Genomic DNA, 16,023 nt, shown 5'->3' with positions numbered 1-16,023 from the left:
ACTTAAGTTCTACCCCTGGGGCACAGGTGCTCTCGTCCTCTGTGCGCTAGTTCTCACATGGCGGTCACTTGGTCCTATGGCGACGTGGGTATTAGCGTTCCCACAGCGTTTGACGCAGCTCGAGTTCCCTTGAAAGGGAACGTCTCGGTTACGTATGTAACCCTAGTTCCCTGATAGGGAACGAGACGCTGCGTCATTCCACCATACTCCCGGCATTCCCGCTAGCGCTTCCTTCAGGCCTATCAGAAGCTGTTGCACTTGTGTTTATGGGGTGCTTTATAGTTTCCTGGTCGATGACGTCACCCGCCTATGACGTTCCATCTCTCCATTGGGCTGATTCCATACGTGCTTCATGACGCACAACGCAGGGGCGTTCCCACAGCGTTTGACGCAGCGTCTCGTTCCCTATCAGGGAACTAGGGTTACAAACGTAACCGAGACGTTTTTCTTTCTAACTAATCTATCTTTTTTCTTTCTAACTAATCTCTTTCTAACTAATCTGTCTTTCATTCTAACAAATCTATCTATCTTTCTTTCTAACTAATCTATCTTTCTTTCTAATTAATCTTTCTTTCTTTCTAACTAATCTATCTATCTTTCTAACTAATCTATCGTTCTTTCTTTCTAAGTAATCTATCGTTCTTTCTAACTAATCTATCTATCTATCTTTCTTTCTAACTAATCTATCTTTCTAACTAATCTATCTTTTATCTTTCTTTCTAACTAATCTATCTATATTTCGTTCTAATTAATCTATCTTTTATCTTTCTTTCTAAATAATATATCTTTCTTTCTAACTAATCTATCTATCTTTCTTTCTAACTAATCTGTCTATCTTTCTTTCTAACTAATCTATCTTTTTTCTTTCTAAATAATCTCTTTCTTTCTTTCTAACTAATCTGTCTTTCTTTCTTTCTTTCTTTCTCACTAATCTATCTTTCTTTCATTCTAACAAATCTATCTTTCTTTCTTTCTAACTAATCTTTCTTTCTTTCTTTCTAACTAATCTTTCTTTCTATCTATCTTTCTAACTAATCTTTCTTTCTAACTGATCTTTCTTTCATTTACACTAATCTTTCTATCAATCTATTATTTATCTATATTTCTAACCAATTGTTTTCTTTCTTTCTAACTATTCTTTCTTTCTAACTAATCCATCTATCAAACTTCAAACTACTTTAAACTTCAAACTACTTTAAACTTATTCAAACTCTCTGGGGCCTCATTTATAAACGTTGCGCACGCACAAAAGAAGGCGTACGCCGCTCTCTACGCAATAATTGGTATTTATAAAAAGCAAACTTGACGGGAAAATGTGCGGTCCTTCACGCAAGCTCTGACCCAGGCGTACGCACAAAAACGGGTGAAATGAGAAATGTCGACACCGTCGGCAGATGGAAGAAACACGTGAAAGTGTGTGAAACTGTAGACCGTTGTGTAAAATAAATGGCAATACTGCCTCTCATAAATAACACGAAGACTTCACAAAGCAAGTCTTACAATCAACAGCCTACATGAACACCCGTTTGATCGATCTGAAACAGAAATGCAAATTAATATTTCCAAAAACAAAAGTCAAATATGTTCTGCAATAATATTGGCATGTTATACAATTCATCCTCATAAATAAGATGGTAAACAGAACGAAATAATGTACAAAACTGATATTCTCGCCAATGTGTCCGTCTGGCGGAGCAGATATAGATGCAATTAGATAGTCAGTCAGATAGATATATAATTAGGGAGATATATAGCCTAGATAGATTTATAGACAGATAGATAAATAGTTGTATTATTTGTCCTCTGGGGAAAGTTGTTTTCATACTAAAAATGTCTTCATCAGCTACGGAATCATGGTATTCATGCATATGCCTTTAGTTTGTTTTATTTTTGATAAAATAACGTATCACGTAGCCTATGTCTCAACCATTCAGAAAGCTGCAAGAAATTACATTTGCGCTGAACTAATTCCCATTTCCAAGTAGATTATAACCAACATCTGTAGCTTGTCAGATGCAATTAAATGGATGGAAATAAAATGCCCCATCACAATGCGTAATGATGCACAATGGCTGATCTTGCGCTCTTAGAAGATGTGGCAAATGGAAGGATTCGGAGTGAACACATCTTCAGACAGCAAGAAGATTTGCTGGCAAATGAGGACGAGTGGCTCATGAGCCGATTCCGACTTCCTCGAGCTGTCCTGTTGGACCTCTGCGGTCTTTTGGCCCCCGCGTTACAGAGGAGCACTCGGAGGAACCATGCCGTGCCAGTCCCACTTCAAGTCCTAACAACACCAGGATTCCTGGCGACTGGCACTTTTCAGAGGGAATTGGCTGACAGGTCAGGCATATCTCAGCCGACCCTTAGCCGGATAATGCCAGACGTTTTAAAAGGCATAATAGCTTTGTCCCATGAGTGCATAAATTTTCCATACACGGCGGGTGAACAGGCAAACAAGAAAGCTCAATTTGCAGCCATGTACGGTTTCCCAAACGTTATCGGTGCTATTGACTGCACTCATGTTGCCATAAGGGCACCGAATGTGAATGAAAATGCTTTCATTAATCGAAAGCATTTCCATTCGATCAATGTCCAAATTATTTGTGATGCAGACATGTTGCTCACTAACGTAGTAGCTCGGTGGCCTGGATCAACCCATGACTCATTCATTTTAAGACACAGCAGTGTTGGGCGCAGACTCGAGGCTGGTGCTGTGCGTGATGGCTGGCTTCTAGGTAGGCTACGTTTGATTACTAGACATTTTACTGTACTTCAAAGTCTTAACCCTTTCACTATCCTTGCAGGGGACAGTGGATATCCCCTCAAACAGTGGCTGCTTACACCTTTCCTCAATCCACATAGTGCAGAGGAAAGGCACTACAACATGTGCCACAGCCGAGCTTGCGCTATAGTGGAGCGCACCATCGGCCTGTTTAAGGGCAGATGGCGCTGCCTCGACTGCACTGGAGGGAGGTTATTGTACACTCCTGAAAAGGTGTCCAAAATCGTGCTGGCATGTGCTGTGCTACACAATGTGGCACAGCTTAAAAACGTGCCTCTACCCCCTGACGCCGATTGCTGTGTTGGCCCCGACCCTGACCCCCATCCCCAGGCATTTGAGCCAAATGCTGCTGCTGTGCGCCAGCGTTTGGAAGTGATGCGTCGCTTGTAAAGAACAACAAAAGGTGTGGAAAAAATATATTAGTTATTCAAGAATTCCCTCATTGTGCTGTTTATTTCAGTTAGGACAGTCTTGATTTCACCCAACTCCTTTGCCACCTCTCTGACTGAGTTAATGACTTCCCTCTGCATTTCAAGGACTGCATCGGTGAGGACACGCCCGCTGCTGGAGGGTTGAGAGCCGCGTGCCGTGGAGACGCTGGGCACAGACGGCTGCTCAGCTGCAGCCTCTGAACCACTGGCACTGGCCCAGCTAGAACACCCAGCGACTGGAATAAAGATTGTTCTATATGAATAAATTGTAATCGTGTAGCCTACATACATGTGACTTGACTGCATTCATTTGACTTATTTCACTTACCTGTGTCATCCGGTGCATCTGGCGCGTCAGTGTCCCCCTCCGCCTCAGTCACCACTCCACTTAATAGGGATTCCCCAATAATTGCCGACAGTCTCTCATCAAGAGGGGTCAGCTCCGGTGTCCCCTTTCCCCCACCCGTGGCAGACACACTCTGGCGATGGAGCGCTAGACGCTTTTTTGCCTCGACTTTGATGTCTGACCATTTCTTTTTTATTTCGGCCACAGTCCGAGGTTGTGAGGCTACAGCATTTACAGCGTCTGCAACCTTTTGCCACTCAAGTGCCTTTTTGGCATTAGTAATGCCCACACTGTGCCCTCCAAACAACATTTTTCTCCTCTTTTCCACCTCGCCAACGATAACTTCTACTTCACATTGAGTGAAGTTACGTTTTTTTGATTTCCTCTCTATGTTTGCCATAATTTCACAATCTATGAATATTAACTTGTGGGCGTTTCACGGACTATTTATGGGCAACTATGGGCGTGACATGAAGCCGCAAAAGCTGCGCTACATTTAGAATTGATTGGGATTTATTAAGGAAAAAATGCGTAGGATGTGCGTGCGCACGGTTTTATAAATCCGAATATTTCTGTGCGTACGCACGTCCTATGTTTCATCCGTACGCCACTTCTGACGCAAAACCTACGCAAAGTTTTATAAATGAGGCCCCAGGTCCGGCTTTCTCAAGCCAACTTAAAGTTTGTCTCATCAAACTTTTTTTTCTAGTTCAAGTTGGAGCATTGTTCCAATCACACATAAAAAACTTCAATATTAATGATTCTTTAGACGTGATGACAGATCTGTAGGCTATTTTTAATTGAGTGGAGAGGTGGACTAAAGAAAAAACCTGAAGGCGGATGCCGTACGAGGCAACTGTGCATAAGTTGCAGGTAAGTTACTTTTATTATAATTCACCAGGGCCGTGCACAGACCTTTTGAGGGGCATGTGCTGAAACTGACAAAGGGCACCCCCTCCCTTTTTTCCCCCACCATGTAATCAGAATTCATATAAGTACAAAAAATAGTTATATCATTTATATTTTTTAAATAAATGTTATAGTTAAAAAAATGTGTATATATATATATATATATATATATATATATATATATATATATATATATATATATTGTTCTTTTTTTTGTTCTTTGCACACAAAAAGTTCAATAAAATATATATTTTTTTTCTGTTTGGTTTCATAACCTAATTTGTATTATTTGGTTAACATTGCTCTACTTTCCCCACTTCTCAACGTCACACATAAACATGAGTCAAGTATTTTTGAGAAACTATTTTGAAATATAATTTAAATAATTATGTCCAACTCAATTCCAGATTATAAGAAACTATAGCCATACAATGGTAGCCATACAACTATAGCATATCCAACATGTATCCGCCTACATGGCAAAAACTTGATACTGTGGAGGACCAGGAATGTTGGTCTCTTGAAGGTCCCTTGTTCACTACGCTTTCCCTAAAATAAGCCAGCAATGAAAATAAATAAATAAAATAGTTTGAAAAGTACAGTTGCAGTGAAAAGCATTTCCGAAGGACCACGTGACACTGAAGAGAACTGAACTTTAGATTCTATTTTAGATTGTAAAAATATTTCATAATATTACTGTTTTTGCTGTATTTTGGATCAAATAAATTAAGCATTGGAATGAATTAAATCATGAATTACATTCTGCATGATAAAATATAAAGATTTCACAGTGATCTTCTGTAATGTTTTTTTTTAGTTACTACTACAACATTACTGTAGTAAAACCATGTTTTACTACATTTATACATGTGAGGACGAGCGGAGAGTATAGAATACCATAGATTAAAAAAATATAGCGAATACGTGCATATCAACAGCCTTGAATTAACCATAATTTAATATTATTACCATAACAAGATGAAATGTTAATAAATTGAGTGTATCAGCAATCATAAATCAAAGAAGAAAATTTCTTAAAAATATATTACCTAGGTGACGACGAGGATCACTCAGTCGCTTTGTGTAGTTTCAGTACGAAACAGCGCGGGGGCGCGCCTGTGCTTATGATTTTCCGATGCTAAAAACAAATTATATGTTGTTGTATTACTTATGAATATATTGTTAACATTTTACAAAAGTCAAACTCAAATACAGTTACGGGGTTTTTGACCAGCGAATGTGTGCAAATGTGCATTTTGTCCGTCATTAAAACGGCGCCGGCGGCATCACATTACATTTTCATCAATGGGTTAAGTTTGTTGTAGCTATATAGGCGCTCAGTTTTTCCTGTTGTAAAATACATTTGGCCAAAATACATTTGGTTATGTATTGGCTATGACTAGATGGCAAATTCTAGCCTAGACCTCTCTCTCATGTCCCACATGTCTCAGTCAGACATCAAATAAATAAAATATGAGCTTTTATAGACAAAGTGTTTTGTACTTATTCAGACAACAAGATCTTTATTTAGCCTTGCAAAACTTTGTTCAGCTGCCGTCTGCTGTGTGGCTGCTGCGGAGCTTCAGTTCATTCAGTCACGATAGAGGGGCGGAGTTATCAGGTTTACTGACAGTTTGAGGATCGAACAAGATTCACACAAGCTCTTTTTAAGAACTTTTATTGGCTAAATATTTTTAAAACAGACAGACAGACGTAAAGGGTGACCAATAGCATTGATTTATTGAAGAAGAAAAAAAACACCACCACCAAAAAAAAAGGGCACTTCGAGTGTAAGTGCAAAAAAGGCATGTGCTCTGCATTGGTTGAGCCCTACCTGTGCACGTGCCTGTAATTCACACATTGATATTGCACAGAGAATAAATAATTAAAGTAATAGCTGAATTTCATGAGCCATTTAGAAGCTACTGATCATATCGAAGCTAGTACAGATCGGATACTTGAGCAGATATCCAACGTTTAACTGTTAAGGTTTTTTTTTTTTATCATTAGCTGCTACTATTGAAAATGAGAACATGAAAATGCAACGCACACAATAAAGCAGTAACTTTATTGTTACTGCTTTATTGTATGCGTTGCATTTTCATGTTCTCATTTTCATGGTCATGTTTACGAGCTAGAAGTAGGCCCAGATTAACGTCAACGTTACACTGCAGTGCATCATTCTAAGATATTTAAATGTTTTTTATGTGAGAATAATGTCTTAAAAAAGTAAGATTTCAGCTTTCAGACACATGTAGAGGAGAAAAAAATACTTCAGTAAAAATATCTCAAATGTATGCCAATGTAAACTTGCAGGATATTAAATCCCTGTCAGTATGTGTGCTAATATTTTGAACACTGTCTCCCATCATGACATCAATAATTTTGTCGGTGCATAAGCGCTTACATGTGGTCAGCCTATGTTGTTGTCATTGTCATAGCCCTAGTTGTATTAGATTCTACATTCTGTATTCCCCTTTTTCCCCCACAGAGAGACAGTCCACCCTAGAACAACTAACGAGGACACAACATCAGTCCAGTCCAAAATTTCTGAGCAAAAGAAAATGCAGGCCAAACCCTAGGCTTGTTGAAGTGGAGACCAGTAATGACGGACCATCTAGCCCCATAAGGTCACAAGATTACTTTTTTACTGAGACCTAAAACTAGCATCTGCATTGCAAATGTAAAAAAAAATATTGGCTGCCCACTATAAAGTTGTTGCTTCAGGATTAAATAAAACAAAATCATTATTACTTATAACTTTGCAAATTAATTACTACATTTAGAAATTAAATACTTTAAATGAATCATCCAAAGTTAGGAGTACCTAATAATCTAAACTTTCACTAGATCTTGACAGGATTAGCCATTTTTCACAGCCAAGTACACGCAGTCTTTTAGAGTTGTTTATGTTGCTTTGCCTGTTTTTACTTATGGTAAAGCTTATATACAAGGCTATATCTGTTTTAATGCCATCAGCTAATCCACTCTGGTATTATTTCCGAGCTTAATGTTTTGGGCAAGCTGATCTTCATTTTCTGATAAAGAAATTGAAAATACTGATACTGAAAATCTAAAAAATTTGTTTACTGTTTTGCTTCCTAGAAATGCCAAAACTCCTTAGTACAATATGGGCAAGCTGGGGAAATGTCTTGAAGAAGCAGAGCACACAGGAACAACTGGCATCACCTTCCAGCCTACAGGAAACTGAGTATGCTGTTTTTCCAAACCACTACTGTAGTACAGTAAGTTACAACAGTAAAGACTAAAAACAAATTAAAATGCCAATAAAACAATTTGTCTTTTTTACAGATGCAGTGATCCAGAAATTTCCTGGAACCACCAGGGGACAACTAGGGTAGCTATTATTCAAAAGGTCGCTGAGCTGCGGACATCCAAAAAGTCTCAACAAACTTAAAAAATGACCAGGTGGTATCATATACCTGTTGGTGGATTTTCCTTTTCTGGGTTTGTTTTATATTTTGTTGTAATATTTTATTTGTATATAATAGTGATGGGAAGTCCGGTTATTTTCCGCGAATTTGTTCTTTCGGACAGTTTGTTTCAATGAACCGGTTAAAAAAAACGGTTCACCAGTTCTTTTACGTCCTCAAGTAATGACGTCAATTCTATCATCCCGGCGGATAAAAATCAATTCAGACAAAGGCATTAATTAGCCTAGAAATCAAAATCTAGTCAGGCCAATCACATAGTTTATGGAGTCGGTGGGCGGGCTTAACATAATGATGGCAGAGTTGCAATGGTTCCGCCTCCGCATTCGGTTCAGAGATGGGGCTATCGCATGCTAAGTAGCCTATCTGCAGCTCATCAGTTCTCTGTATCGAACGTGTCCAAAAGAAGCAGTTATCGGTTCTGTACTTGTGATCACAGAACTGCTGTAGGAGTACGTGCGACGTGCGTACAGTATGTAGGCCTACAGTCGACAAAACTAAAAAGTCGATGCATGTCTCCGGTATGTTTAATGTTATGTTTTGATTAACACATTATTAAGAGTTTAAGTCAAAAAATCAACTTAACAGCTTAAATTAAATGAGCTGTTCCTAAAAAAATGTTTTAGTATAATAATAATTGTTTAGTTTTACAATCCATTCGTTTCCAATCTTTAAAATAATACAGTGAAAAGACAGTAATTATGTGATAAAGATGTTTCCAACATGTTTTATTTTGTTACCCTTATTAGTGTTCTACAAAATACTTAAGAAACATGCATTTCCTCCCTCTGAAAAAATTGCACGCATGCTCAGCTCATCGGTTCTCAGTATGTCGAATGTGTCCGAAAGAAACAGTTCTCGGTTCTGTACTGGTGATTGAGAACGACTGTACTTGTACGTTCGGTAGTATGCGTATGCTCAGTATCAGCTGCTCGTGCTCATTACTTCTCTCAGAACATGTCTCAGTTCAGTGAACTGTCGGAGTTACTGGAGTAACATATACTCCAGGATATTGGTTTATTTCGAGTCAGAGGTGTCAGAAAGTGAGTAGTTGTGGATGCGCTGAAACTGTTTCGCACGATTCAGTCAGATTCGGTGTACTGGTTCACTAAAAAGAACCGATTCAAAAGAACGATTCGTTCCAGAAACGAACATCACTAGTATATAATAAAGTTGTGTGTTCAGTAGTTTTCTAATTTTGCTCAGCTTAACAATTTTTCTTTTTAAATTAAAACTGTTTTAATAAAGTTTTAATGTTTTAACTGTTTTACTGTATTACTTCTTTTTTGCTAACTGCACCGTTTAACATTTAAGGTTTAGGCATGTCATGTGCATTGCATTGCAATTGTGTAAGTATATTATTTTTCAGGGATTTCAAGGATTATTCAGCCATCAGAAAACTCACCATTAAAAGACGGAAGTGGACGTCATCATCGGATTCGATGGACAACTACAAGCAACCTATATTTAAAACTATGTAAGAAATTAATGAAAGCATGTTTTTCACATTTGTTTAGTTTACACCATACATATGGAAGTAAAATAATGCCAAATGTTTTTGAAACAAAAAGCCTGTTGAATTGCACTACTTGAAAAAAATATGCATTCCATTAACCCTGCTTGTATTTTAATGCATTGTATTTTTAGGGTTTGCATTTTTATGGGCTGAAATTTAGCATGGTTGAATATTTGAGCTGTGAATATTTAAATTCAAAACATTTCAAACTCATTTTCATTAGTAAAATTTCAATAATCCATATTCACCTTTCATATTTCACTTCCAAAATATTCAAACTGATTAAAAATACAACCTATAATATTCAACAGGCGGTTTTCGGTGCACTTTATTTCGTTTTGCAAATTCACTTCCACAAATTCAGTGGTTCAAATTCGACAGTAAATTAAACGTTGACATCCATGAACTGCAGGAAAAGCAGTAGATTACCGAGCATAATCTCCATCTGCTGTTAGTCGACCTCACCAGCAGGGGGTGCAAGCGTGTGTTGTTGACGAAGACCAGAGCAACAGTTAGAGCAAGCCATTCATAAAAACTCATTTACAACAATTGAGCATGCGTTAAGTTTTTTGTGATAATTATCTGGGTCAGTATATATGCGGAAAAGATGATAAAGCTGTTTTTATTTTTCATTCATTAACTTCATTTTTACTTTCCTTGTTTAGCCTTACATGTTATCAACTTTTTCTACCATGAACGGGATTATAATCGGTTTCCCTCGATACCTCATCATACTCAAGGATTCCCCTTCTGTCAGGACAAAACGCTTAACGTAGCTTAATGGATTAATACAGTGATATAAAAGAACAAACTCGAACCTTATTGGGGAAGTATGCCTACCCAGATAGCAAAAAATATCGGCACGGCTTCTTTTTGCCGCCGGCCCCAAACTGTCGGCTATAGGTGCGCCCCGCTGGCGGAGATGAAACGTTTGCCGCCGAATACGTCACTCCCATTTCTTGCGAGATGCCGCCGGCGAACAGCCGCCGGGCCGCCGACTTCATTCTCTCTGGCGGTTGCCGCCGTCTAAATGAACCGCGGCCGGCTGGCGGCAAGCCGCTTTGAAATCGACCAGCCATGTCATTGGCATGAGTGGAACTGACAGCATTTTAACTTTCACATTTAAAGCGATTATAATTATAATGTGAATTATATCAAATTTTGTTGTTGTTGTTGCTCCAAAGTCATTAGGATTTATAACAGATTTGACTCAGTCTGATTCCATGATAAGGTTTAGGAAAATACATTTAAATTACGTTGAAACTCTGAAGCGATTCAGTGATATGCCTATGTAAAATATATAGAATTATTTTAGTCACTTAAGGTGACAATTCTTTACATTTCTTTGATTTATGCACAATTGAGATGCACAAATAGTCCAAAAAGAATTCCTTTTGTAAAACTTACTTGGCAATAAATATCTTTCTGATTAGGTTTTAAAATAAATATTTCATTCATGGTATGAACAATTTAGCAGAATAAATGGATGAAGTTAGACTTTTCACCAATGCCTGAAATCAGTGAACAGTGAAAGACATCTGCAACTTGGCCAAAAGCTTGGGTATGCTTTAGATTTTTTTTATTAATTTGCAACCATGGTAATATTTATAATAAACATGAAAATCCCTGTTTTGGCCTGAAAGATAAAGTGAAATATTTAGAAATATTTTGTCTCTCTGTCACCCCAGGAAATTTCGTTTATGTCTTTCATTTTTTTACAAGCTCGATTTTTTTATTTATTTGACCTTTTACAGGTATAAGGGATTAATTTGCAATTGCGAGTTTTGCAATCTGTACAAATGTTTAAGAAAGTATTAAAGCACAAACAGAGAAGTACCTCCAGCGGCCGAGAGGGGCAGTACCTAAAAAACGGAAGCAGATTTACCAACACAACAGTGGCCCCTCGTCACACGATTTCAGTATTTGGAGAGGATATCCTATCTAGTCATTGACTACGATCTTTAAAGTAAGTACATTTTTCCTTTTTGTGTAACGCAATATTATGTTCATTTTTTACATTTTTAGTTCATCTTTTTCAAATATGTTCTTGCCTTACTAGTCAAGCTAGTAAGTTAGCCTTGTTTACAAAGTTTCCGTCATGTTCTGACATAGCTAACGTTAGTTAGGCTAACGTTACTTAGTTTCTTCCTGGCGTTAGTTTTTTCTTTTCTTCTTTTAACTATATTTACGTATGTTTATGCCAGTGTGAGTACTACAGTATGTGGTTTAAGATAGTATTGGTCAGTCGAATAATTAACTAACTTCCGTAACAAAATCCTGAAGGACAATTCTCCCGCCCACGTGGAAATGGTAACGTTAGCAAAATCTTTACGACAAGAAAGACTGATCAGTATAACTTGTGTTGTTTTCTAACTAAACATAATGATGTTTTGTTTGATTCGACAACCATGCTGCTAGTCTAGTTTAACTTACAGTGTTAGCTAACACATGCTGCTTCGCCTTTTTTACTCACTGAATTCAAGCATGTTCGACATGTTGAAATGTATCTAGCTACAGTAAATCGCCAATGCTTTACATCTAGAAAGAAAGCTTTACATCTAGAAAGTTTAACTTTTGGTGTTTATATATATATATATATATGTGTGTGTGTGTGTGTATGTATATATATATATATATGTGTGTATATGTATGTATATATATATATATATATAATGTGTATATATGTGTTTATATGTATATATGTGTGTGTATATGATTGTGTTTGTCTGAACATGGTTTTCTGTTGATCCACTTGTGAAAATGACTCGTTTTTTTTAAGGGGTGAGCATTTTAATGTTATTGATTTTGCCTGGAAATTAATCAAAAAGTATACTTTATGCAAAATGTTCTTCTATTTTAGATGGTTCACATTGTTCAGTTTATCAACGAGGAGGATCTGCCATTTGCAGTGGTTCCGCAAGAGTGGCTCAGCGAGAGCATGTGCCATTGGCCCCCATTTAACCTCAGCAAAAAGACGAAGGCAACAATTTAGCCATCCTCTGCACACCTCCACACAGCACCTGGGAGAAACATCATTTTAAGTTCATGAAGGGAGCAGGTAAATGGGTCTGACTTGTGTATTTGATTTTCCTGTATTTCATCTGTGTAATTTATTTTCTGTTTATTGTGGATGACTGACTCTTTCATTCATTATTCCCTACTCTAGAATCTTGGAAGTCTCAAGAAAAAGAAAAAAACTCTAGAAAGATGCATCGATTCCAGAAAACCAGAAAAATGCTGAACTGGTATGTAAAATCTATTGCTGTGATGCTGGATTTGTGATCCTGCCACTAAACTATACCATTTGTTAGATTTTCAAATTTCTGTTTCCTCTTTCTCGCAACCAGGTTTCTCCCCAGTAATCCAGACTCCACTTCACAGAGCCAAGAGTTTGAGTACAAGTAAGTGATGTTATTTGTGAAGTTTTTTTGTCTTGGAAACTATTGCTTCTATTTGATGTCGGCATGAACCGGAAGTTACAAACGACTTTTCTCCAGTGTTGTGACGTATTTAAAAGTGAAACGGTATATTGAACGGAGGGCAGGGTTTTACTCTAGCGCTCCTCTTCTCCATCTCTGCTCATAGCACGGTTTGAGGGGAGTTGCCACGCCCTCGCACCATAGCACATGACCGGAAGAGAAGAGAAGTCGTTTCGAGGGGGGAGGGAAGGGTAACGTATTTGATTAAAGATTATAAGGCTACATGAATTTTAAAAGAATAATGAAGTGCACAGATAAATCATTTATAATAAACACTACAATATTACATATAAAAATACGAATTGTAAAATCTTACTTCAAGAGCAGGTGAAACAAGTTCAACAAACAATGTTGAAGACGTTTGCTTGCACTGAGCAATTAGGCACAACTTGCAAACAGCACCTGTGGTTGTCGGTTTAATTCCCACTGGGGCTACCTGTACATGTAGTAGACCTAGATATAAAGTAAAATTTAAGATTGTATACTGCATATATTACAGTCTGAATCCTTAGCCTTTCACATTTTTTATTTATTTATGAGAAGCTTCAGAGAAATGTAATTTGTAACACTTTTTTGGATTTTCAGCTTGGTGTAGGGGATAAAGCATGTTTTAGAGACATGTTCCTGAAGACCATTGTTCAAAGTAAGTTGGATATTTTTTTTAGATTTAAGTAGATGTGTATGTCCTATTGTCCTCATGCAATTCAAATTAAATGACAGATCTGTATTTTCTATATTAGCCATCCGGAAGGACCCGGCAACCCAGGATGCACTGATGAGGCGGTCCAGGTTAACGTTACGCGTTACCTGAAAGGAGCATCTGACCGTGAAGGCAGAAAAAGGCGCCGCACAGCTGAGAGGGACCCACAGCCGACCACTTAAAACTATACTGACTACTGACACCCCAGAATCACTGACAACTGGAATCCTTTCTTTATCTTGCAGTCAGTAGAATCAAGACCCCTAAAGAAGTCAGAAGTGTCAGACTACACTCACTCACTGTGGAAATTACTTTCTTTTTTTCTTTTTCAAATAAAGCTTGTAAATCCTTGTGCCACAGGTCAGCATTGCCGTTATAATGGCCTATTCTACTCCAGAGCTTTACTATAAATTACTACCACTTATCATATTGTTAGAAATGGCTTGTAAATGTAGTTATACTTTTATTTATTTGGTATCTTGCACATTATTTGGTATCAAATATCCTCTTTACTTGTCATAATGTTTACTGGTAATTTTTTACCCTAGAGCTGTCCTTTTTATATGAACACTTATTGTAAGTGTTGTAATTTGCTTGTAAGGCTGTTTAACCAAAATTGAATTGGAAACCTGCATGTTAGTATATTGATTTATTTATTTTTCTGTTATGTTTCAGTGATCTGAAATATCTTGTTTAAATGACAGTTACTGTACTTTGAAATGTGGAATAAAAATGCCAATTGTAAATTTGTCTGGTTTGAGCAATCATTATTCTTGCTAAACTGCATGCTATAAATAAAAATATATATATATAGCCAGAATAAGCGGCGGCAGAGCGCTCGAAAATAGCGTTTGCCTCCGGCGGGCCGCGGAAGGACGGCCTTCAATATAAAGGCGGCGGAACGGCGGTTGGCCCGCGGGCCGGCCGCTTAACGAAGGCGGTATGAAGGCGGCTGCCGCTTTTAAAAAGCGGCTGCCGCCGGCGGTGCGCCGTCCAACGTGTTTGCGATGTCGCCATTCTGACGCTTCTACTGCCGCCGGAGAACCGACGGTGGTCCGCCGACTCATTGCTATCTGGGTACATACATGTTAGTATTCCTACATACATGATTAATCTGGGAAGGGTCATAGCACTTTCATATTGTTGTCCTATATTGTTAATTTAACTGTAACTTAAGTCGCTTTGGATAAAAGCATCTGCTAAATGACTAAATGTAAAATTGGCTTGACATTCGCACATTTAGGGACCGTCTCTAAATTAACATTGGTAGTCCTATAGGCCTAAACGTTTCTAACTTCAATTTATTTGAATAAATTGCGCATTATGCCTGACATCACCTCCATGAACACTTGTCCAAAAATCCAAAATCAAGCCGACTAATGCCAGTATCACTGAGAAACGCTCAGCTTTGAACTTTGCGCGTTAAGTTCATATTCTGAGTCCTTCTGCTTGACTGCGAGTTTGGTCCTTTATATCACTGTATTAGTCCATTAAGCTACGTTTAGCGTTTTATATGTCCAGCAGGGGAATCCTGGCGTATTGAGGGAAACCCTAGCCTACTGCATGCAGCACATCGCCGCAATATAAGGTTGAAGCAACTAAACTACCAATAGATATGACAAATTCAAAAGTAACATTGGATCTGTATACATCCGCATCGGGGGAATAACATTATAATCTCGTTCACGGTAGAGATGCATGTAGGCTACACAGGAAAAGTAATCGTGAAGACACTGAATTTCACATAAAACATAATAATCACAGATACACTTACATTGTTGTAAATGAGTTTTTATGAATGAATGGCTTGCTCTAACTGTTGCTCTGGTCTTCGTCAACAACACACGCTTGCACCCCCTGCTGGTGAGGTCGACTAACAGCAGATGGAGATTATGCTCGGTAATCTACTGCTTTTCCTGCAGGTCCTGGACGTCAACGTTGAATTTACTGTCGAATTTGAACCACTGAATTTGTGGAAGTGAATTTGCAAAGTGAAATAAAATGGACTGAAAACCGCCTGTTGAATATTATAGGTTGTATTTTTAATCAGTTTGAATATTTTGGAAGTGAAATATGAAAGGTGAATATAGATTATTGAAATTTTACTTGCGAAAATGTGTTTGAATTTAAATATTCACGGCTTAAATATTCAACCATGCTAAATTTCAGCCCATAAAACTGCAAGCCCTAAAAATACTATGCATTAAAATACAAGCAGGGTTAATGCAATACATATTTTTTTCCAAGTAGTACAATTCATCAGGCTTTTTGTTTAAAAAAAATTTGGCATTATTTTACTTCCGTACATACATTAATGCAAAACATTTTGCAATTAATATACATAATATAAGAACATAACATATTCAAAATATGTGAACACATTGTTTTTATATATGCAATTTATA

The 16,023-nt window shown here is 37.7% G+C and overlaps 1 long non-coding RNA gene across 1 annotated transcript; it reads left to right on the top strand.

The window, feature by feature from the left end:
* The first annotated feature begins 4,274 nt into the window (after positions 1–4,274).
* On the top strand, positions 4,275–8,122 carry LOC143712039 (uncharacterized). The gene is made up of 4 exons (XR_013194972.1): positions 4,275–4,435; positions 6,963–7,101; positions 7,577–7,682; positions 7,784–8,122. It is a non-coding gene; the product is annotated as an uncharacterized LOC143712039 (long non-coding RNA).
* Positions 8,123–16,023: the final 7,901 nt, after the last annotated feature.

This window comes from Siphateles boraxobius, unplaced genomic scaffold, assembly GCF_051911475.1.
Source record: "Siphateles boraxobius isolate OS27281-9 unplaced genomic scaffold, OSU_SipBor_1 5, whole genome shotgun sequence".
Taxonomy (NCBI): domain Eukaryota; kingdom Metazoa; phylum Chordata; class Actinopteri; order Cypriniformes; family Leuciscidae; genus Siphateles; species Siphateles boraxobius.
Note: the sequence above shows the minus strand (reverse complement) of the source record. Positions and strands in the feature narration are given on the sequence as shown.